Here is a 24,498-nt window from a genome sequence, read left to right as displayed (position 1 = left end):
ATGTGCCACAACAGTTTCAGATTCATAGCCATAAAAAGGATCAGATTCAACCAAAGTAATTATATCAGGATCAACAGAGAATTCATAATCCTTATCAGTAACACAGATAGGTGAAGTGGCAAAAGCAGGGTCAGGTTTCATTCTAGCATTAAGAGATTGCTGCTTCCATTTAGCTAATAATTTCATAAGATCACTTCTATCATTGCAAGCAAGAATGGCTCTAGCAGATTCTTCATCCAGAACATAACCCTTAGGCACAACAAGCAATTCATATTTATTAGGGGGAGAGTCTTCATCATCACTATCTTCAATATTATCAGTTTCAATAATTTCATTCTCTCTAGCCCTAGCAAGTTGTTCATCAAGAAATTCACCAAGTGGCACAGTAGTATCAAGCATAGAAGTAGTTTCATCATAAGTATCATGCATAGCAGAAGTGGCATCATCAATAACATGCGACATATTAGAATGAATAGCAGAAGCAGGTTTAGGTGTCGCAAGCTTACTCAAAACAGAAGGTGAATCAAGTGCAGAGCTAGATGGCAGTTCCTTACCTCCCCTCATAGTTGAGGGATAAATTTTTGTCTTAGCGTCTTTCAAGTTCTTCATAGTGACCAGCAGATATAAATCCCAAGTGACTAAAAGAATAGAGCTATGCTCCCCGGCAACGGCGCCAGAAAATAGTCTTGATAACCCACAAGTATAGGGGATCGCAACAGTTTTCGAGGGTAGAGTATTCAACCCAAATTTATTGATTCGACACAAGGGGAGCCAAAGAATATTCTCAAGTATTAGCAGTTGAGTTATCAATTCAACCACACCTGGATAACTTAGTATCTGCATCAAAGTATTTAGTAGCAAAGTAGTATGGAAGTAACGGTAACGGTAGAAAAAGTAATATTTTTGGGTTTTGTAATGATTGTAACAGTAGCAACGGAAAAGTAAATAAGCGAAGAACAATATGTGAAAAGCTCGTAGGCATTGGATCGGTGATGGAGAATTATGCCAGATGTGGTTCATCATGTAACAGTCATAACATAGGGTGACACGGAACTAGCTCCAATTCATCAATGTAATGTAGGCATGTATTCCGAATATAGTCATACGTGCTTATGAAAAAGAACTTGCATGACATCTTTTGTCCTACCCTCCCGTGGCAGCGGGGTCCTAATGGAAACTAAGGGATATTAAGGCCTCCTTTTAATAGAGTACCGGACCAAAGCATTAACACATAGTGAATACATGAACTCCTCAAACTATGGTCATCACCGGGAGTGGTCCCGATTATTGTCACTTCGAGGTTGCCGGATCATAACACATAGTAGGTGACTATAGACTTGCAAGATAGGATCAAGAACTAACATATATTCATGAAAACATAATAGGTTCAGATCTGAAATCATGGCACTCGGGCCCTAGTGACAAGCATTAAGCATAGCAAAGTCATAGCAACATCAATCTCAGAACATAGTGGATACTAGGGATCAAACCCTAAGAAAACTAACTCAATTACATGATAAATCTCATCCAACCCATCACCGTCTAGCAAGCCTACGATGGAACTACTCACGCACGGCGGTGAGCATCATGAAATTGGTGATGGAGGATGGTTGATGATGACGACGGCGACGGATTCCCCTCTCCGGAGCCCCGAACGGACTCCAGATCAGCCCTCCTGAGAGGTTTTAGGGCTTGGTGGCGGCTCCGTATCGTAAAACGCGATGAATCCTTCTCTCAGTTTTTTTTCTCCCCAAAAGTGAATATATGGAGTTGGAGTTGAGGTCGGTGGAGCGTCAGGGGGCCCACGAGGCAGGGGGGCGCGCCCCCCACCCTCGTGGACAGGGTGTGGGGCCCCTGACGTGGATTCTTCTTCCAGTATTTTTAATATTTTCCAAAAATATGTTCCGTGGAGTTTCAGGTCATTCCGAGAACTTTTGTTTCTGCACATAAATAACACCATGGAAAGTCTGCTGAAAACAGCATCAGTCCGGGTTAGTTCCATTCAAATCATGCAAGTTAGAGTCCAAAACAAGGGCAAAAGTGTTTGGAAAAGTAGATACGACGGAGACGTATCAATTGCCTATGCATCTCGATAGTTGCATCCACATGAGGATAATTATCCTACACATGATCTAGAGCTTGCAGTCGTAGTCTATGCACTTAAGACATTGCGACATTACCTTCTTGGTAAACGTTGCGAGATTTACACCGATCACCAGAGTCTCAAGTATATCTTCACCCAACCAGATTTGAACCTTAGGCAAAGACGTTGGTTGGAGTTGGTATCAGATTACGACTTAGGGATTACCTACACCCCAGGCAAGGGCAATGTCATGGCTGATGCGCTAAGTCATAAGTCCTATTGCAACAATCTTATGTTGCAGCAGGGCCAACCACTTATCCATGAGGAATTCTGTAAGCTTAACCTTCACATTGCTCCTCACGGTTTCCTTTCTACCTTGGTGGCGAAACCTACGCGTGTGGAACATATCATAGAAGCCCAGAAGCATGATACGGGGATTCCCGGGATCAAGAGAAACATTGCCAAGGGTATTGCTGGTAGTTTCTCTATAGATGACCGAGGTGTTGTTCTCTTCGAGAACCGTCTGGTGGTTCCCAAGAAGCAACATCTTCGGCAACTGATCCTTAAGGAGGCGCATGAATCCCCTCTCACGATTCATCCCGGTAGTACTAAGATGTATCAGGACCTACGCCAGAGGTTCTGGTGGACTAGGATGAAGAGAGAAATCGCCGACTTCGTTGCTAATTGTGATGTTTGTCATCGCGTTAAGGCAAAGCATCAAAGGCCTGCTGGCAGCCTTCAGCCTTTAGCCATTCCTAAGTGGAAATGTTATAAAGTTGGTATGGACTTCATCACCGGCTTTCCCAGGACCAAGAAAGGGAATAACGCTATCTTCGTAGTCGTTGATCGTCTTTCCAAAGTGGCTCACTTCCTTCCTGTTCGAGAGAGTATCACTGCTAGCCAGCTTGCTGACTTATACATTTCTCGAATAGTGTCACTTCATGGTGTTCCACTAGAGATCAATTCAGACCGTGGTAGTCTTTTCACTTCTCATTCCTGGGAGAGTTTCCAGACTGCCATGGGAACCCATCTTTCCTTCAGTACCGCTTTCCACCCTCAGTCGAGTGGTCAGGTGGAACGGGTCAATCAAATTCTCGAAGACATGCTTAGAGCTTGTGTTATCTCATTCGGTATGGATTGGTAGAAGTGTCTTCCTTTCACCGAGTTTGCTTATAACAATAGCTACCAATCCAGGCTCAAGAAAGCTCCTTTCGAGATTCTGTATGTACGAAGATGTCGAACACCTTTGAACTGGTCAGAAACTGGTGAAAGACAATTCTTTGGACCGGACATGATCCAGGAGGCAGAAGAGCAAGTTCGCATCATTCGTGAGAATTTGAAAACAGCCCAATCTCGTCAAAAGAGCCAGTATGACCGTCGTCATAAGGAAGTGGCTTATGAAGTTGGCGACAAGGCTTACCTTCGGGTTACTCCTTTGAAGGGTACCCATCGTTTCGGTATCAAGCGCAAGTTGGCTCCTTGTCACATTGATCCTTTTCGCATTCTCGCTAAACGAGGAGAGGTTGCCTACCAGTTGGAACTACCCCCACATCTTTCCCGAGTGCATGATGTCTTCCACGTCTCTCAACTCAGGCGTTGCTTCTCGGATCCCATCCGTGGAGTGGACCACGAAACGCTTGATCTCCAAGATAACCTCACATATCGAGAGTACCCTGTTCGCATTCTTGATCAAGCAGAGCGTGTTACCCAACGCCAGAACATCAAGTTTCTCAAGGTTCAGTGGTCTCATCATTCCGAGAGAGAAGCTACTTGGGAGCGAGAAGATCGTCTTTGAATGGAGTACCCCACCTTCTTTCCATCGACCGCTGAATCTCGGGACGAGATTCTTTCAAGTGGGGGCGAGCTGTCACATCCCTAGTTCTGGTATGACCTAGACTAGCTAGTCATGTGTGCATCATGTTTAAATTTCATTTAAATTTGGAATGAGGAATTGTGAAACCCTGAAAAATCATTTCTGGAAATGACCCAGATAAAAATTGCTCCAAAAAGGTCCAAGAAAATGTTCATGTTACTCTCTGAAAAATATTGGTCACAGGTAAAAATCAAACAAATATTTTTAGGAGCTCATAAATATTTATTTTGGCCATTTGGAATTAATGCATAATTATTTGCATTGGATATATATATGTTATATATATATATATAATATATGTCCAAAAATTATACTAGTTGTTGAGGAACTCTAGAATAATACCACTAGTTCCTACAAAAATTGGCATAAGAAAATAAATTAGTTTAGTATTATTATTTTTAAAGCAGAAACAAATGTCAGAAAATAGAAAAGGGAACAGAAATGGAAAAAAAACCCTTACCTGGACTTACCTGGGCCACTTGCTGGCCTGGCTCTGTGCCGGCCCAGCCGACTGGCCAGCGCCAGTCGTCCCTCTCCTCTCGCGTGGAGGACAGGGGCGTGTGCTTGCCGCATGCGGCCACGCGCCCGGCCACCTCCTGCCTCCCCGCTCCCTTCCGCGGCTCTCTGGAAGCGCCACGCACTCCCCGGGCCCCTCTCACTCCCCCCCGTGTCGATCCCTCCTCTGCTCCCTCTCCCTCGCTCTCTCCCGCGAACAGCCGAGCACTGCTGTCGCCGCCGCTCGCTATTGCCGCAGCCACCGCCTCCCCCTTGAACTCTCTCTGCGACCGAGGCTCCGCCACATCGCCCGCTACCTCTCCGTCAAGCCACGCGTTGCCGGACGCCATGTGGAGCCGCCTCCGCCGTCATCTTCAACCCCGGCCGCCGTGATCTCCACCGCCCGTCTGTCGCCTGCAGAGCCTTCCCCGAGCCGCTGTTGCCTCTACTCGACTCGTCGTGAGCTCCCACCTCGAATCCCCCTCTTCCTCGTGTCTTTTGCACACTACAGCCGCGATTCTGCTCGAGGCCGAACTCCGGCCGCCGCCGCGAGCTCCGCTCTGGCGAGCTCCGATCACCCCGCGGCCTCCCACCTGCTCCACTGGATGCGGATGAGGACGGGCTACGCCCCGGTGGTCTCCGTGCGTCCAGGCGCCGCTCGTAGCGCAAGTCCGGCGAGTTGGCGCCGCGGTTTTGGTCGCCGCCGGCCAAAACTCCGGTGGGCTGACGTGGCATTTTAATTAGGTACTAAATCCCCACCTACTCACACTGACAGTGGGCCCCAGTTCCCTAATCTTTTAATTAGATTAGAAATAAGCCCCCTATTTAAAACATGTGTCACTGACGTGTGGTACCCACGCGTCAGGTTTGACCAGTCAGTGCAGTTGACCTGCTGACGCAGGCATGACGCAGTGCTGACGTAGTATTTGACTTTCTAGATTTAAAACAAATCAGGAAATTCCAGAATTTGTTATAAACTTCAAAAATTCATAGAAATTCAACCGTAGCTCAGATTGAAATAATTTATATATGAAAAATTATCAGAAAAATTCAAACTATCATCTGTACCAGTTTCATGCATGAAAAACCAACTTATACCTGCTGTATAGGTGAAAACACATGAATGGCATTTATAAAGGCTTATTTTGGAGTTGCATTTGAATCTTTGGTTCAAATGGACTTCATGCAAATGAATGCTAGCTGCATTAGCTCAAACCACATCACATCTACATGCCATGTTCATGCACCATATTGTTGCATATGCTTGTGTATTGATTGTCGACACCGTTCCTTCTCGATAGGTCCTGCTCCGGAGAGTGCTCCAGAGTACCTGTCTGTGGAGCAGTGCCCCCCTGTTGATCTATCAGGCAAGCAAACCCCTTGTTCATTCCGATACAATCCCACTCTCTCGCTCCTGCTCTCTGTTATTGCATTAGGACAACAACGATTCAAGTGCTACTTTATGTTGCGGTAGTTGAACCCATTCCTCTGCATGACCTGTCATTGCCACAGTAAATAGTTGAAACCCACTAGCATGTGTAGGAGTTGATTGAAGCCATGTTGTGTTCCTACCATGCCATGCCTGCTATTGCTTAGAGTTGTGCCAGGTCTGATTCATTGGGAATGAATTGGAGTGTTACGATATGTTCTGGTGCTGAGAGTTAAGTGTGTGAACATGATTTGGTAAAGGTTGCGGTGAGAGGCCATGTAGGAGTACATGGTGGGTTGTCTCACTAGAACCGTCCTTAAGCACTGAGTTCTGTGTATGTTGTCCAATGACTAGCTACTACCACACATTGGGTTCCGGTAACTCGACCCCTCTTGACTTATTAACCAACTTGATCTCTGTCCAGGAGTTGCAACTAGTTTCTGGTGTTTGTAGGTAGTGCTATTTTTCTACCGAGTGGCACCCGACAGGGTGGGCTTGGGACAGACTAGGCATAGGTGGCACGGTGTACCAAGTGGCACCCGGATGGTGGGCTTGGGAACTCTGCTCACACCGTTTGGGGCCGTGAGCGACACCCCGGACAGATCTCCTTGCGGATGGAACCCGAATAGGCGATAAACCTGGACTAGAGTCTTGTGTGGTTAGTTAGGTCGTGGCCGACACCCTCGCCAGGCTTCCGCTTGAAGGTTGCCGAGATACATGACGTGTACATGGCGGTAAGTGGCGAGAGCGTGTGTGAAGAAGTACACCCCTGCAGGGTTAACATGATCTATTCGAATAGCCGGGTCCGCGGTTATGGACTTCTTGGATGCTTACGTGGTACATAGACAACTTAAGGTGGATACTCTAAAATGCTCAAGACAAGTGTGAGTGCTATGGATGGCCTTCTCGTAGGGAGACAGGAATGAATCCATAGTAGTGTATTGATGTGGTGATTAGTGGACTCGTGTGCGCTTTCTCACCTCAAAGAAGTTACTTGTAGTCGTAGAACAGGATAGCCACTGAGTCAAAGCTGGCTTGCTGCAGCCAAACCCCACATTGCCTTCTTGATACTAATGCATGTATGATAGGATCTGATGTAAGTCTTGCTGAGTACCTTTGTACTCACGTTTGCTTTATTTATGTTTTGCAGATGAGACATCTGTCTCACTAGTAGTTCCGCTTGGACTTCGACGAGTAGCTTGTTACCTCAGCTACGATCTTGTACCCTTGGGAGGGTCTTGTAGATAGTCAGGCTTCTCAGCCTTTTTCTTTTATAGTTGCCTGTACTCAGACATGTAATGCTTCCGTTGCTTGTATGCTCTGAATGATGGGTCATGAGACCCCTGTTTGTATTAAATGCTATGTGGCTCTTCTCGGCCTTTATCTATATGAGTTGTCGAGTTATGTTGTGATGCCATGTTGTACAGCACATACTTGCATGTTATGCGTACGTGTAATGTGTATTGCTATGTGTGGGATCCGACAACCTAGTTGTTTATCCTTGGTAGCCTCTCTTACCGGGAAATGTCTCCTAGTGCTTCCACTGAGCCATGGTAGCTTGCTACTGCTCCGGAACACTTAGGCTAGCCGGCATGTGTCCTTCTTCGTTCCTGTGTGTGTCCCTTCGGGGAAATGTCACGCGGTGTCTACCGGAGTCCTGTTAGCCTGCTACAAACCGGATTCTCTGGAGTCCTGTTAGCCCAGCTGCTACAACCCGGATTCACTCGCTGATGACCGACACGTTCGTTGCTCGGTCATGTATGCCTGTCCCTGTAAGTTAGTGCCACTTTGGGTTTACGACTAGTCATGTCGGCCCAGGTTCTTTGTCATATGGATGCTAGCAACACTATCATATACGTGAGCCAAAAGGCGCAAACTGTCCCGGGCCAAGTAAGGTGGCACCCGTGGGAATACCGTGCGTGAGGCCGCAAAGTGATATGATGTGTTACATGCTAGATCGGTGTGACTTAGGATTGGGGTCCCGACAAGATCAACGTGTGTGCGCTAGACGGGCACACACATTCTAATTAAAAGAAGGATGCGCGATGGTAATAACGAGCACGCACGGTTGTTGGAACAACACGTGTGCTGACATTGCCTATTGCGGTGCACCCTATGGTGCAAACGCCACGTACGCGGCCGAGAAGGCGTACGTGCCCACGTTACGCCTTCCGGGAATAGTGCCACAATTATAACCGTCAGTAAATTTTGAGCATGCGTCCTGTCACATTCCAAATTGCAAACCTGATCACACCGATCAAAACCTGAACGGTTTCCCTCTTAGGAGTGTATTACTACTCGGTTATAAATACTACTACTCCAAGATGACTGCACATTCCTCCTCAACTCCTCATCCACAAAAACAAACAAGTCATTCATCATCGTTCCCTTTGCGTCTGCCATGGCCAGCGTGAGTTCTGGGTCGAGAGATTTCCACCAGGGAGATGCGAGCATGGAAGCGGAAGCACGAGAGATGTCCCGCCTCGCCGCGAACGCAGCCCGCATGTCCCGCCGCGCGGCCGTAGCAGCACAGAGGTCCCACCGCGCCGCCGAAGCAGCACGCAGGTCCCGTCGCGCCGTCGATGCGGTAGACTGGTCCGGCCGCGCCGCGGAAGTAGAAGAGATGTCCTGTCGTGCCGCGAATGCAGCAGAGATGTCCTCCCGCGCCGCGGCAGCCTGGGAAAATGTCTCGCGGGCAGGCAAGGACTCTTACAGGCGCATGCATGCGATTGTCCATAGCCAGATGGATCAGATCTCTGGCTGGGCAAGGTTGCAGGACGACATGAAAGCCTCTTTTGAAGAGGCTACCGGCATCATCCGGCAACTAAATGAGAGCAATGCGAAGCTCCGAGCCGAGCGCGACCTGCTGAGGGCAAAGATCGTCGGAAGTGTGGAGCAGCAGGAGGAGACCACTGCCTTGTTGAAGAGGACCGGCGTCATCATCGAGAAACTTATGGACGAGAATGCCATGCTGCGCATCGAGCGTCGAAGGCTGGTGGAGGAATCTGTGGATGCTCTCAAGCAGCATCTTGAGGACAAGAAAGAGCTCATCACCGCTCGCCACGGAGACTAGTTCCTGCGGCCTGCAGCAATGTAGAGATCAGCGAGCCCAATCGTTGTCTTCCTTCTTCTTTTGCCCTTGTGTATTTCAGGCATTGCCGCATGTGGCTTTTTTTAATTATGTTCCTAAATATGTAAGACAATTTTTATCCACTGTCATCGTCCTTATATTCATCATCCTTGCTATAAGTCGCAGTCGATGCTTTATAGGTCCGTCAGATCTTACATCAAGATCCATGCAAAACTTTCTTTTCGGATTTTCATTTTTCTCTCTTAAATCTCAGTCCAGTGAGACATATAGCCATGCCGTAGAACAGGGGCTCGGGCGCCATTAATGGAGACGTTGGGACGGAGGTGCGCTACGGGTAGAGGTTAAAGGGCTCTCCTCCCGATGAGCACGCGCAGGGGTCTGATCGCACTCCTCCCGTACTCAAATAGCTACCCCGCACAACACCTCCTAGCCAATAAAAAACGGGGACGCGTGGCAGCACGTAATTGGTAAGTAGAACGCCCACGGTTTCAATAATACTTGTGTTTCCGATTTGTAACGTGACAACACTTGTTCCAAAATGACTTTGTTGATTGTTAATCTGTGCGCCTCCACAAATCGGATAGCAAAATTACCACAACATGTTGGTGCCATGTCTGACACCAAGCCAAGTTTCATGATTTTCCTGCGTGTTTTGGATTTACAGGAATTAAAAAACCAAGTTTCTCAATGTTTCCGGCCGAGCCACGACGCCCAGATGTTTGAATTTCATTCGCATTTCTTGCATGGGACCTAGAAATTTACCCGAGGGCACACATGCGATTTGTCAACCAACTTTGGTGCACTGGAGCATGTGCTTGTAGTTCAAATTTGAATTATGCACATTAAATGACCAGAAACTCAAGTAATGTGTAAAAAAGGCTAAACGAACCCGGAATAATTCCAAAACTTAGCATGATACTTCTATTTGGTCTAATCTGCCTGTGAAAAAAATTAAGGAGGGAGACGGCAGTGTGCGTATCTCGTTTCGCACACGTAGGTGACACGTTCCCTCTCGGAACCACGAGCCTTCTTGAGGGAAGCTCCGGTTTGCAAGAAGCTTACACCAAAGCTTGTCCCAATTCGGCCAAAAAATTACCGCAGCATGTTGGTGCCATGTCATGACACCATGCCAAGTTTCATGATTTTCAGGCGCGTTTTGGATTTATAGGAATTAGAAAACCAAGTTTCTCAATCTTTCCGGCCGAGCCACGACGCCCGGATGTTTGAATTTCATTCGCATTTCTTGCATGGGACCTATAAATTCACCCAAGGACACACATGTGATTTTTCAACCAACTTTGGTGCACTTGAGCATGCTTGTAGTTCAAATTTGAATTATGCACATTAAATGCGCAGAAACTCAATTAATGTATAAAAAAGGCCAAACGAACCCGGAATAATTCCAAAATTTAGCACGATACTTCTATTTGGTCTAATATTCCTGTGTAAACAAAATTAAGGCGGGAGAAGGCAGTGTACGTATCTCATTTCGCACACGAAGGTGACACGTTCCCTCTCGGAACCACGAGCCTTCTTGAGGGAAGCTCCGGTTTGCAAGAAGCTTACACCAAAGCTTGTCCCAATTCGGCAAAAATATTACCGCAGCATGTTGGTGTCATGTCATGACACCATCTCAAGTTTCATGATTTTCAGGCGTGTTTTGGATTTACAGGAATTAAAAAACCAAGTTTCTCAATCTTTCCGGCCGAGCCACAACGCCCAGATGTTTGAATTTCATTCGCATTTCTTGCATGGGACCTATAAATTCACCCAAGGACACACATGTGATTTTTCAACCAACTTTGGTGCATTGGAGCATGTGCTTGTAGTTCAAATTTGGGTTATGCACATTAAATGCGCAGAAACTCACTTAATGTATAAAAAGGGCCAAACGAACCCGGAATAATTTCAAAATTTAGCACAATACTTCTATTTGGTCTAATCTGCCTGTGTAAAAAAATTAAGGCGGGAGAAGGCAGTGTACGTATCTCGTTTCGCACATGGAGGTGACACGCTCCCTCTCGGAACCACGAGCCTTCTCGAGGGAAGCTCCGGTTTGCAAAAGCTTACACCAAAGCTTATCCTAATTCGGCCAAAAATATTACCGCAGCATGTTGGTGCCATGTCATGACACCATGCCATGTTTCATGATTTTCAGGCGTGTTTTGGATTTACAGGAATTAAAAAACCAAGTTTCTCAATCTTTTCGGTCGAGCCACGATGGCCAGATGTTTGAATTTCATTCTCATTTCTTGCATGAGACCTATAAATTCACCCAAAGACACACATGTGATTTTTCAACCAACTTTGGTGCACTGGAGCATGTGCTTGTAGTTCAAATTTGAATTATGCACATTAAATGCGCAGAAACTCAATTAATGTATAAAAAGGCCAAACGAACCCGGAATAATTCCAAAATTTAGCACGATACTTCTATTTTGTCTAATCTGCCAGTGCACAAAAATTAAAGCGGGAGAAGGCAGTGTACGTATGTCGCTTCACACACAGAGGTGACACGTTCCCTCTCAGAACCAGGAGCCTTCTTGAGGGAAGCTCCGGTTTGCAATAAGTTTACACCAAAGCTTGTCCCAATTCGGCAAAAAAATTACCGCAGCATGTTGGTGCCATGTCATGACACCATGACAAGTTTCATGATTTTCAGGCATCTTTTGGATTTACAGGAATTAAAAAAAGCCAAGTTTCTCAATCTTTTCGGACGAGCACGACGCCCAGATGTTTGAATTTCATTCCCATTTCTTGCATGGGACCTATAAATTCACCCAAAGACACACACGTGATTTTTCAACAAACTTTGGTGCATTGGAGCATGTGCTTGTAGTTCAAATTTGAATTATGCACATTAAATGCCCAGAAACTCAATTAATGCATAAAAATGCCAAACAAACCCAGAATAATTCCAAATTTAAACACGACACTCATGTACTAGTTGCATGTTCACTGTACGTAAATGTTCTAGCAATTCGAACACCATCCTTTCCCTCTGTAACACCATTTTGTTTTTCAAAACATAATGAAAAAATTAGGTATACTACAAACAGTTTACTAGAAAGAATCGTGTGGGATGCGATATAAAATATCTTGGCGCACCGTCTTGTCTGGCTTACACAGGAAGCTTCGTCGTCTACAGTCCACCGCCCCCGCTTGAACCACACTTGCGCGCCAGTTTCTCGCGGCACCGAGCGAATTTTTTTTGCCACCGTGGAAATATCAATCTCCCCGCCCCCTCCCTCCTACCAAAAGCCACATTTCCACTGTTCCTCCTTGCTTTCCAAGTTCAAACCTTCGCTGTTGCTTACTGGCAGCTCAGCCTCCTCGCCGGTGACCCTTCTTCTTGCAGCGCCGCCTCCTCGCCGGCGACCCTTCTTCTTGTTGCGTAGCCTCCTCGCCGCCGACCCTTCTTCTTGCTGCGCGGCCTCGTCGATATGGTCAGGTAATCCACACCCCACCCACACCATCCTCCTCCTTTCCCGTCCCACATGCCCCGACCGACGGCGCGACAACTTCCACCGAAATCACTGCCCTCCTCCTCCAATTAAGCACCGCACACAGCCATTTTGCACGCAGTATAACGTGGAGCTCAGTAGCATGCGGCCGCATTCATGCACGAGGTCGCTATGGCTGCCATGCGTGTCGACCGCCAGATCTTGGAGGAGCACCTCGTCTTCGAGACCACCGTCGACACTGCCACGCGGTTGTCTGCTTTAAAATATAGTTCATGCTGTTTTCTCGAGGCCACCGCCAGTGCCTTCTAGTGATTTGTCCTCTGTAATGTTAATATGCAATCTAATGTTCAGTTAACAGTTCTGAAATGTAATGTTAAGTTAACACTTTGGTCCAACAATTGTTACATTTCGTAGTACTGTGATACGTCTCCAACGTATCTATAATTTTTGATAGTTCCATGCTATTATATTATCTGTTTTGGATGTTTAATGGGCTTTATTATACACTTTTATATTATTTTTGGGACTAATCTACTAACCGGAGGCCCAGTCCAAATTGTTGTTTTTTGCCTATTTCAGTGTTTCGCAGAAAAGGAATATCAAACGGAATGAAACCTTCGGGAGAGTGATTTTTGGAACAAACGCAATCCAGGAGACTTGGAGTGGACGTCAAGGAAGCAACAAGGCGGCCACGAGGTAGGGAGGCGCGCCCCCCACCCTCGTGGGCCCCTCGTGGCTCCCCCAACCGACTTCTTTCGCATATATATACTCATATACCCCGTGAACATCCGATAGCACCACGAAACCCTATTTCCACCGCCGCAACCTTCTGTACCTGTGAGATCCCATCTTGGGGCCTTTTCCGGCGCTCCGCCGGAGGGGGAATCGATCACGGAGGGCTTTGATACGTCTCCAACGTATCTATAACTTTTGATTGTTCCATGCTATATTATATTCTGTTTTGGATGTTTAATGGGCTTTATTATATACTTCTATATTATTTTTGGGACTAACCTATTAACCGGAGGCCCAACCCGAATTGTTGTTTTTGCCTATTTTAGTGTTTCGCAGAAAAGAATATCAAACGGAGTCCAAACGGAATGAAACCTTCGGGAACGTGATTTTCGGAACAAACATGATCTAGAGGACATGGAGTCCACGTAAAGAAAGCAACGAGGAGAGCACGAGGCAGGGGGCGCGCCTACCCCCCTCCCCCCAGGCGTGCCCTCCACCCTCATGGGGCCCACATTGCTCCACCGACGTACTTTTTCCTCCTATATATACCTATGTACCACCAAACCATCAGGGGCATCCACGAAAACCTAATTCCACCGCTGCAACCTTCTGTACCCGTGAGATCCCATCTTGGGGCCTTTTCCGGCGTCCTGCCGAAGGGGGCATTGATCATGGAGGGCTTCTACATCAACACCGTAACCTCTCCGATGATATGTGAGTAGTTTACCTCAGACCTTCGGGTCCATAGTTATTAGCTAGATGGCTTCTTCTCTCTCTTTAGATCTCAATACAAAGTTCTCCTCGATTCTCTTGGAGATCTATTCGTTGTAATCTTCTTTTGCGGTGTGTTTGTCGAGACCGATGAATTGTGGGTTTATGATCAAGTTTATCTATGAACAATATTTGAATCTCCTCTGAATTCTTTTATGTATGATTGGTTATCTTTGCAAGTCTCTTCGAATTATCAGTTTGGTTTGGCCTACTAGATTGACCTTTCTTGCAATGGGAGAAGTGCTTAGCTTTGGGTTCAATCTTGCGGTGTCCTTTCCCAGTGACAGCAGGGGCAGCAAGGCACATATTGTATTGTTGCCATCGAGGATAAAAAGATGGGGTTTATATCATATTGCATGAGTTTATCCCTCTACATCATGTCATCTTACTTAAAGCATTACTCTGTTCTTATGAACTTAATACTCTAGATGCATGCTGGATAGCGGTCGATGTGTGGAGTAATAGTAGTAGATGCAGAATCGTTTCGGTCTACTTGTCGTGGACGTGATGCCTATATACATGCTCATACCTAGATATTCTCATAACTATGCTCAATTCTATCAATTGCTCGACAGTAATTTGTTCACCCACCGTAATACTTATGCTCTTGAGAGAAGCCACTAGTGAAACCTATGGCCCCTGGGTCTATTTTCCATCATATTAATCTTCCAACACTTAGCTATTTCTATTGCCGTTTATTTTACTTTGCATCTTTATTTCTCTTTATTATAAAAATACCAAAAATATTACCTTATCATATCTATCAGATCTCACACTCGTAAGTGATCGTGAAGGGATTGACAACTCCTTTATCGCGTTGGCTACGAGGTTCTTATTTGTTTGTGTAGGTGCGTGGGACTCGAGCGTGGTCTCCTACTGGATTGATACCTTGGTTCTCAAAAACTGAGGGAAATACATACGCTACTTTACTGCATCACCCTTTCCTCTTCAAGGGAAAACCGACGCAGTGCTCAAGAGGTAGCAAGAAGGATTTCTGGCGCCGTTGCCGGGGAGTCTACGCACAAGTCAAGACATACCAAGTACCCATCACAAACTCTTATCCCTCGCATTACATTATTTGCCATTTGCCTCTCGTTTTCCTCTCCCCCACTTCACCCTTGCCATTTTATTCACCCTCCTTTTCCATTCGCCTCTTTTTCGCTTGCTTCTTGTTTGCTTGTGTGTTGGATTGCTTGCTTGTCACGATGGCTCAAGATAATACTAAATTGAGTGACTTTGCCAATACCAACAACAATGATTTTCTTAGCACTCTGATTGCTCCTCTTACCGATGCTGAATCTTGCGAAATTAGTTGCCTTGTTGAATCTTGTCATGAAAGATCAATTCGCCGGCCTTCCTAGTGAAGATGCCGCTACCCATCTAAATAGCTTTGTTGATTTGTGTGATATGCAAAAGAAGAAAGATGTGGACAATGATATTGTTAAATTGAAGCTATTTCCTTTTTCGTTTAGAGATCGCGCTAAAGCTTGGTTTTCATCTTTGCATAAAAATAGTATTGACTCATGGAATAAGTGCAAAGATGCTTTTATCTCTAAGTATTTTCCTGCCGCTAAAATCATCTCCCTTAGAAACGATATCATGAATTTTAAGCAACTTGATCATGAACATGTTGCACAAGCTTGGGAGAGGATGAAATTAATGATACGTAATTGCCCTACACATGGATTGAATCTTTGGATGATTATACAAAAAAATTATGCCGGATTGAATTTTGCTTCTAGAAATATTTTAGATTCGGCCGCGGGAGGCACTTTTATGGAAATCACTTTAGGAGAAGCTACTAAAATCCTAGATAATATTATGGTTCATTATTCTCAATGGCACACCGAAAGATCTACTAATAAAAAAGTGCATGCGATAGAAGAAATTAATGTTTTGAGTGGAAAGATGGATGAACTTATGAAATTATTTGCTACTAGAAGTGTTTCTTCTGATCCTAATGATATGCCTTTGTCTACTTTGATTGAGAATAATAATGAATCTATGGATGTGAATTTTTTTGGTCGGAATAATTTTGGTAACAATGCGTATAGAGGAAACTTTAATCCTAGGTCGTATCCTAGTAACTCCTCTAATAATTATGGTAATTCCTACAGCAAATCTTATGGAAATTTTAATAAGATGCCCTCTAAATTTGAGACTAGTGTTAAGGAGTTTATGAATTCACAAAAGAATTTCAATGCTTTGCTTGAAGAAAATTTGCTCAAGGTTGATGAATTGGCTAGGAACGTTGATAGAATTTCTCATGATGTTGATTCTTTGAAACTTAGATCTATTCCGCCTAAGCATGATATCAATGAGTCTCTCAAAGCCATGATAATTTCCATTGATGAGTGCAAAGAAAGAACCTCTAGGATGCGTGCTAAGAAAGATTGCTTTGTGAAAGGTGTTCTTCTAGTTTCTGTGAGAATAAAGACGAAGATCTAAAAGTTATTGATGTGTCCCCTATTAAATCTTTGTTTTGCAAGATGAATCTTGGTAATGATGGGACTGAACATGAGCCACCTTTACATAGGAGGCTTTCCAAAAATTCGGAGTTTTTAGATCTTGATGCGAAAATTTGTGAAAGTGGGATTGAAGAAGTCAAAACTTTAGATATCAATGAAGCCACTATTTTGGATCTCAAGGAATTTAATTATGATAATTTCTCTTTGATAGATTGTATTTCCTTGTTACAATCCATGCTAAATTCTCCGCATGCTTATAGTCAAAATAAAGCTTTTACTAAACATATCGTTGATGCTTTGATGCAATCTTATGAAGAAAAACTTGAGTTGGAAGTTTCTATCCCTAGAAAACTTTATGATGAGTGGGAACCTACTATTAAAATTAAAATTAAAGATCATGAATGCTATGCTTTGTGTGATTTGGGTGCTAGTGTTTCCACGATCCCAAAAACTTTGTGTGATTTGCTAGGATTCCGTGAATTTGATGATTGTACTTTGAACTTGCACCTTGCGGATTCCACCATTAAGAAACCTATGGGAAGAATTAATGATGTTCTTATTGTTGCAAATAGGAACTATGTGCCCGTAGATTTCATCGTTCTTGACATAGATTGCAATCCTTCATGTCCTATTATTCTTGGTAGACCTTTCCTGAGAACGATTGGTGCAATTATTGATATGAAGGAAGGGAATATTAGATTCCAATTTCCATTAAGGAAAGGCATGGAACACTTCCCTAGGAAGAAAATAAAATTACCTTATGAATCTATTATGAGAGCCACATATATATTGCCTACCAAAGATGGCAATACCTAGATCTATCCTTGCTTTTATGCCTGGCTAGGGGCGTTAAACGATAGCGCTTGTTGGGAGGCAACCCAATTTTATTTTAGTTTTTTGCTTTTTGCTTATGTTTAGAAATAAATATTTGATCTCGCCTCTGGTTAGATTTGTTTTTATGTTTTAATTAGTGTTTGTGCCAAGTTAAACCTATAGGATCTTCTTGGATGATAGTTATTTGATCTTGCCGAAAATTCCAGAAACTTTCTGTTCACGAAAACAATTGTTAAAAATCACCAGAACATGATAAAATACTGATTCAAATCGCAGTAGATAAATAAACAAATTGTCTAGGTCGTCCTATTTTGGCTGAAGTTTTGGAGTTCCAGAAGTTTGCGTTAGTTACAGATTACTACAGACTGTTCTGTTTTTGACAGATTCTGTTTTTCGTGTGTTGTTTCCTTATTTTGATGAATCTATGGCTAGTAAAAGAGTTTATAAACCATAGAGAAGTTGGAATACAGTAGGTTTAACACCAATATAAATAAATAATGAGTTCAATACAGTACCTCGAAGTGGTGTTTTGTTTTCTTTCGCTAACGGAGCTCACGAGATTTTCTGCTAAGTTTTGTGTTGTGAAGTTTTCAAGTTTTGGGTAAAAGATTTGATGGACTATGGAACAAGGAGTGGCAAGAGCCTAAGCTTGGGGATTCCCATGGCACCCCAAGATAATCTAAGGACACCAAAAAGCCAAAGCTTGGGGATGCCCCGGAAGGCATCCCCTCTTTCGTCTTCGTCCATCGGTAACTTTACTTGGAGCTATATTTTTATTCACCACATGATATGTGTTTTGCTTGGAGCGTCTTGTATGATTTCAGTCTTTGCTTTTTAGTTTACCACAATCATCCTTTCTGTACACACCTTTTGAGAGAGACATACATAAATCAGAATTTATTAGAATACTTTATGTGCTTCACTTATATTTTTTTAGCTATATAGTTTTTGCTCTAGTGCTTCAATTATATCTTTTAGAGCACAGTGGTGGATTTGTTTTATAGAAACTATTGATCTCTCATGCTTCACTTATATTATTTTGAGAGACTTAAAACAGCATGGCAATTTGCTTTAATTATAATATCATGAGAAATTTGATGCTTGATAATTGTTTTGAGATATAAAGGTGGTAATATCATAGTTGTGCTAGTTGAGTAATTGTGAAATTGAGAAATACTTGTGTTGGAGTTTGTGATTCCCGTAGCATGCACGTATGGTGAACCGTTATGTAACAAAGTCGGAGCATGAGGTATTTATTGATTGTCATCATTTGTGTGGCGGTCGGGATCGCGCGATGGTTAACTCCTACCAACCCTTCCCCTAGGAGCATGAGTAGTATTACTTTGCTTCGAGGGCTAATAAATTTTTGCAATAAGTATATGAGTTCTTTATGACTAATGTGAGTCCATGGATTATACGCACACTTACCTTTCCGCAATTTTCTAGCCTCTTCGGCACCGTGCATTGTCCTTTCTCACCTTGAGAGTTGGTGCAAACTTCGCCGGTGCATCCAAACCCCGTGATATGATATGCTCTATCACACATAAACCTCCTTATACCTTCCTCAAAAAAGCCGCCATACCTACCTATTATGGCATTTCCATAGCCATTCCGAGATATATTGCCATGCAACTTTCCACCGTTTCGTTTATCATGCACGCTCCATCATTGTCATATTGCTTTGCATGATCATGTAGTTGACATCATATTTGTGGCAAAGCCACCGTTCATAATTCTTTCATACATGTCGCTCTTGATTCATTGCATATCACGGTACACCGCCGGAGGCATTCACATAGAGTCATATCTTGTTCTAAGTATCGAGTTGTAATTCATGAGTTGTAAGTAAATAAAAGTGTGATGATCATCATTATTAGAGCATTGTCCCAAGTGAGGAAAGGATGATGGAGACTATGATTCCCCCACAAGTCGGGATGAGACTCCGGACTAAAAAAAAGAGGCCATGAAAAAAAGGCCAAAAAATGAGAGAAAAAGAGAGAAGGGACAATGTTACTATCCTTTTACCACACTTGTGCTTCAAAGTAGCACCATGATCTTCATGATAGAGAGTCTCTCATTTTGTCACTTTCATATACTAGTGGGAAATTTCATTATAGAACTTGGCTTGTATATTCCAATGATGGGCTTCCTCAAATGCCCGAGGTCTTCGTGAGCAAGCAAGTTGGATGCACACCCACTTATTTTTTTTGTTTGAGCTTTCATACACTTATAGCTCTAGTGCATCCGTTGCATGGCAATCCCTACTCCTTGCATTGACATCAATTGATGGGCATCTCCATAGCCCGTTGATTAGCCTCGTCGATGTGAGACTTTCTCCTTTTTTGTCTTCCCACATAACCCCTATCATTATACCTTATTCCACCATAGTGCTATATCCATGGCTTGCGCTCATGTATTGCGTAATAGTTGAAAAGGCTGAAGCGCGTTAAAAAGTATGAAGCAATTGCTTGGCTAAAACTGGGGTTGTACATGATATGAATATTCTGTGTGGTGAAGATGGAGCATAGCCAGACTATATGATTTTGTAGGGATAACTTGCTTTGGCTATGTTATTTTGATAAGACATAATAGCTTGGTTAGCATGCTTGAAGTATTATTGTTTTTATGTCAACATTAAACTTTTATCTTGAATCATATCGAATCTGAACATTCGTGCTACAATAAGAAGAACTACATTGAAACTATGCTAAGTAGCATTCCACATCAAAAATTCTGTTTTTTTATCATTTACCTACTCGAGGACGAGCAGGAATTAAGCTTGGGGATGCTTGATACGTCTCCAACGTATCTATAATTTTTGATTGTTCCATGCTATATTATATTCTATTTTGGATGTTTAATGGGCTTTATTATGCACTTTTATATTATTTTTTGGACTAACCTATTAACCGGAGGCCCAGCCCGAATTGTTGTTTTTGCCTATTTCAGTGTTTCGCAGAAAAAGAATATCAAACGGAGTCCAAACGGAATGAAACCTTTGGGAACGTGATCTAGAGGACTTGGAGTCCACGTAAAGAAATCAACGAGGAGAGCATCAGGCAGGGGGCGCGCCTACCCCCCCCCCAGGCGCGCCCTCCACCCTCGTGGGGACCACGTTGCTCCACCGACGTACTTCTTCCTCCTATATATACCTACGTACCCCCAAACCATCAGGGGCATCCACGAAAACCTAATTCCACCGCCGCAACCTTCTGTACCCGTGAGATCCCATCTTGGGGCCTTTTCCGGCGTCCTGCCGGAGGGGGCATTGATCACAGAGGGCTTCTACATCAACACCGTAGCCTCTCTAATGATGTGTGAGTAGTTTACCTCAGACCTTCGGGTCCATAGTTATAACCTAGATGGCTTCTTCTCTCTCTTTGGATCTCAATACAAAGTTCTTCTCGATTCTCTTGGAGATCTATTCGATGTAATCTTCTTTTGCGGTGTGTTTGTCGAGACTGATGAATTGTGGGTTTATGATCAAGTTTATCTATGAACAATATTTGAATCTCCTCTGAATTCTTTTATGTATGATTGGTTATCTTTGCAAGTCTCTTTGAATTATCAGTTTGGTTTGGCCTACTAGATTGATCTTTCTTGCAATGGGAGAAGTGCTTAGCTTTGTGTTCAATCTTGCGGTGTCCTTTCCCAGTGACAGCAGGGGCAGCAAGGCACGTATTGTATTGTTGCCATCGAGCATAAAAAGATGGGGCTTATATCATATTGCATGAGTTTATCCCTCTACATCATGTCATCTTACTTAAAGCATTACTCTGTTCTTATGAACTTAATACCCTAGATGCATGCTGGATAGCGGTCGATGTGTGGAGTAATAGTAGTAGATGCAGAATCGTTTCGGTCTACTTGTCGCGGACGTGATGCCTATATACATGACCATACCGAGATATTCTCATAACTATGCTCAATTCTATCAATTGCTCGACAGTAATTTGTTCACCCACCGTAGTACTTATGCTCTTGAGAGAAGCCACTAGTGAAACCTATGGCCCCCGGGTCTATTTTCCATCATATTAATCTTCCAACACTTAGCTATTTCTATTGCCGTTTATTTTACTTTGCATCTTTATTTCACTTTATTATAAAAATACCAAAAATATTACCTTATCATATCTATCAGATCTCACTCTCGTAAGTGACCGTGAAGGGATTGACAACCCCTTTATCGCGTTGGTTGCGAGGTTATTATTTGTTTATGTAGGTGCGTGGGACTCGAGTGTGGTCTCCTAGTGGATTGATACCTTGGTTCTCAAAAACTGAGGGAAATACTTACGCTACTTTACTGCATCACCCTTTCCTCTTCAAGGGAAAACAAACGCAGTGCTCAAGAGGTAGCAGGCTTCTACATCAACACCATAGCCTCTCCGATGATGTGTGAGTAGTTTACCTCAGACCGTCGGGTCCATAGTTATTAGCTAGATGGCTTCTTCTCTCTCTTTGGATCTCAATACAAAGTTCTCCTTGATCTTCTTCGAGATCTATTCAATGTAATTCTTTTTGCGGTGTGTTTGTCGACATTCGATGAATTGTGGGTTTATGATCAAGATTATCTATGAACAATATTTGAATATCCTCTGAATTCTTTTATGTATGATTTGTTATCTTTGCAAGTCTCTTCGAATTATCAGTTTGGTTTGGCCTACTAGATTGATCTTTCTTGCAATGGGAGAAGTGCTTAGCTTTGGGTTCAATCTTGCGGTGTTCGATCCCAGTGATAGAAAGGGAACCGACACGTATTGTATTGTTGCCATCGAGGATAAAAGATGGGGTTTATAACATATTGCTTGAGTTTATCCCTCTACATCATGTCATCTTGCCTAATGCGTTACTCTGTTCTTATGAACTTTATACTCTAGATGCATGCTGGATAGCGGTCGATGTGTGGAGTAATATTAGTAGATGCAGAATCGTTTCGGTCTACTTGACGCGGACGTGATGCCTATATACATGATCATGCCTAGATATTCTCATAACTATGCACTTTTCTATCAATTGCTCGACAGTAATTTGTTCACCCACTGTAATATTTATGCTATCTTGAGAGAAGCCACTAGTGAAACCTATGGCCCCCGAGTCTATCTTCCATCATATAAGTTTCCGATCTATTTTATTTTGCAATCTTTACTTTTCAATCTATACAACAAAAATACCAAAAATATTTATCTTATTATCTCTATCAGATCTCACTTTTGCAAGTGGCCGTGAAGAGATTGACAACCCCTTTGTCGCGTTGGTTGCAAGGTTCTTATTTGTTTGTGCAGGTACGAGGGATTTGCGTGTAGCCTCCTACTGGATTGATACCTTGGTTCTCAAAAACTGAGGGAAATACTTACGCTACTTTGCTACATCACCATTTCCTCTTCAAGGGAAAACCAACGCAGTGCTCAAGAGGTAGCAAGAAGGATTTCTGGCGCCTTTGCCATGGAATCTACGCACTAGTCAAGACATACCAAGTACCCATCACAAACTCTTATCCCTTGCATTACATTATTTGCCATTTGCCTCTCGTTTTCCTCTCCCCCACTTCACCCTTGCTGTTTTATTCACCCTTCTTCTGTTCGTCTTTTTCGTTTGCTTTGATGTCTTACTTGGCTCGTTTGCCCGTTTGGTTGGAATAGTTGTTTATTTATTGCTAAACAGAGAACCTAAGATCTATGGATCCTCATCCGCTTGCTAATCTTTTTAAGAGATCCAATTATGATGAACCAATTGCTAGTGAGTTTTGTGCACTAGATTATCTTTATGAAGTTTTGCTTGAAATTCGTGAATCTGAAAATTGTGATGAAGAAATTTATGAAGAGATTCACGAAGCTCCTTGAATAAAAAGCATGATTGCAATGATTTTACTATAAATTATCTTGATGTCAATTGTGCTAATAATATGCAAAACCCTCAGCTTGGGGATGCTAGTTTTGCTATGTCTAATACATGTTGCAATGATCATGATTGGGGTGATTCTTCTTATGATCTTGAAAATTTATTTAAGCCCCATGATGAATATGAGATTGATAATAATGTTTGCAATAATATTGAAAGTGGGTTTGGAAGAGTGTCGACTTTAGATCCCACGTATTTGGAGAATGTTTAATCTTATGATTTTTTTTTGATAAAAGTGGGTTTGGAGAGGTCATGACTTTAGTTAATGATAATCCCACTATTTTGGAAGAGTGTCAACTTCGCATGCATGTGGATCATGTTGAGAATATGTTATGTGATAGCTATTTTATTGAATTTGCCTATGATCCTACATGTAATTACTATGAGAGAGGAAAATATGGTTGTAGAAATTTTTATCTTACTAAATTACCTCTCGTCATGTTGAGATTGCTATCGTCTCTTTCTTCTTCCTTGCATATGCTAATTTTTGCTTGCTATGACAATTTTTTTGCTTATAAAATGCCTATGCATAGGAAATATGTTGGACTTAGATGTGTTTTCCACGTGTTTCATGATGCTCCCTTTGCGCTTCAATTCTTGTCTTTCATGTGAGCATCATCAAAATTATTAATGCCTAGCTAGGGGCGTTAAAGAAAAGCGCTTGTTGGGAGATAACCCAATATATTTCCTTTCTGTTTTTGAATAAATAATTCATCTAGCCTCTGGTTATATGTGGTTTTATGTTTTAATTAGTGTTTGTGCCAAGTAAAACCTATAGGATCTTCTTGGATAGTAATTGCTTGATCTTGCTGAAAAAATCAGAAACTTTCTGCTCACAAAAACAATTGTTAAAAATCACCAGAACGTGATAAAATACTGATTCCAATTGCAGTATATAAATAATCAAATTATCTAGGTCGTCCTATTTTGGTAGAATTTTTGAGTTATAGGAAGTTTGCGTTGATACAGATTACTACAGACTGTTCTGTTTTTGACAGATTATGTTTTTCGTGTGTTGTTTGCTTAGTTTGATGAATCTATGGCTAGTATCGGGGGGTATGAACCATAGAGAAGTTGGAATGCAGTAGGTTTAACACCAATATAAATAAAGAATGAGTTCATTACAGTACCTTAAAGTGGTGGTTTGTTTTATCTCGCTAACGAAGCTCATGAGATTTTCTCTTGAGTTTTGTGTTGTGAAGTTTTCAAGTTTTGGGTAAAGATTTGATGGATTATGGAATAAGGAGTGGCAAGAGCCTAAGCTTGGGGATGCCCAAGGAACCCCAAGGTAAAATTCAAGGACAACCAAAAGCCTAAGCTTGGGGATGCCCCGGAAGGCATCCCCTCTTTCGTCTTC

The sequence above is a fragment of the Aegilops tauschii genome, chromosome 4 (genome assembly GCF_002575655.3).
Source record: "Aegilops tauschii subsp. strangulata cultivar AL8/78 chromosome 4, Aet v6.0, whole genome shotgun sequence".
NCBI classification, from domain to species: domain Eukaryota; kingdom Viridiplantae; phylum Streptophyta; class Magnoliopsida; order Poales; family Poaceae; genus Aegilops; species Aegilops tauschii.
Note: the sequence above shows the minus strand (reverse complement) of the source record.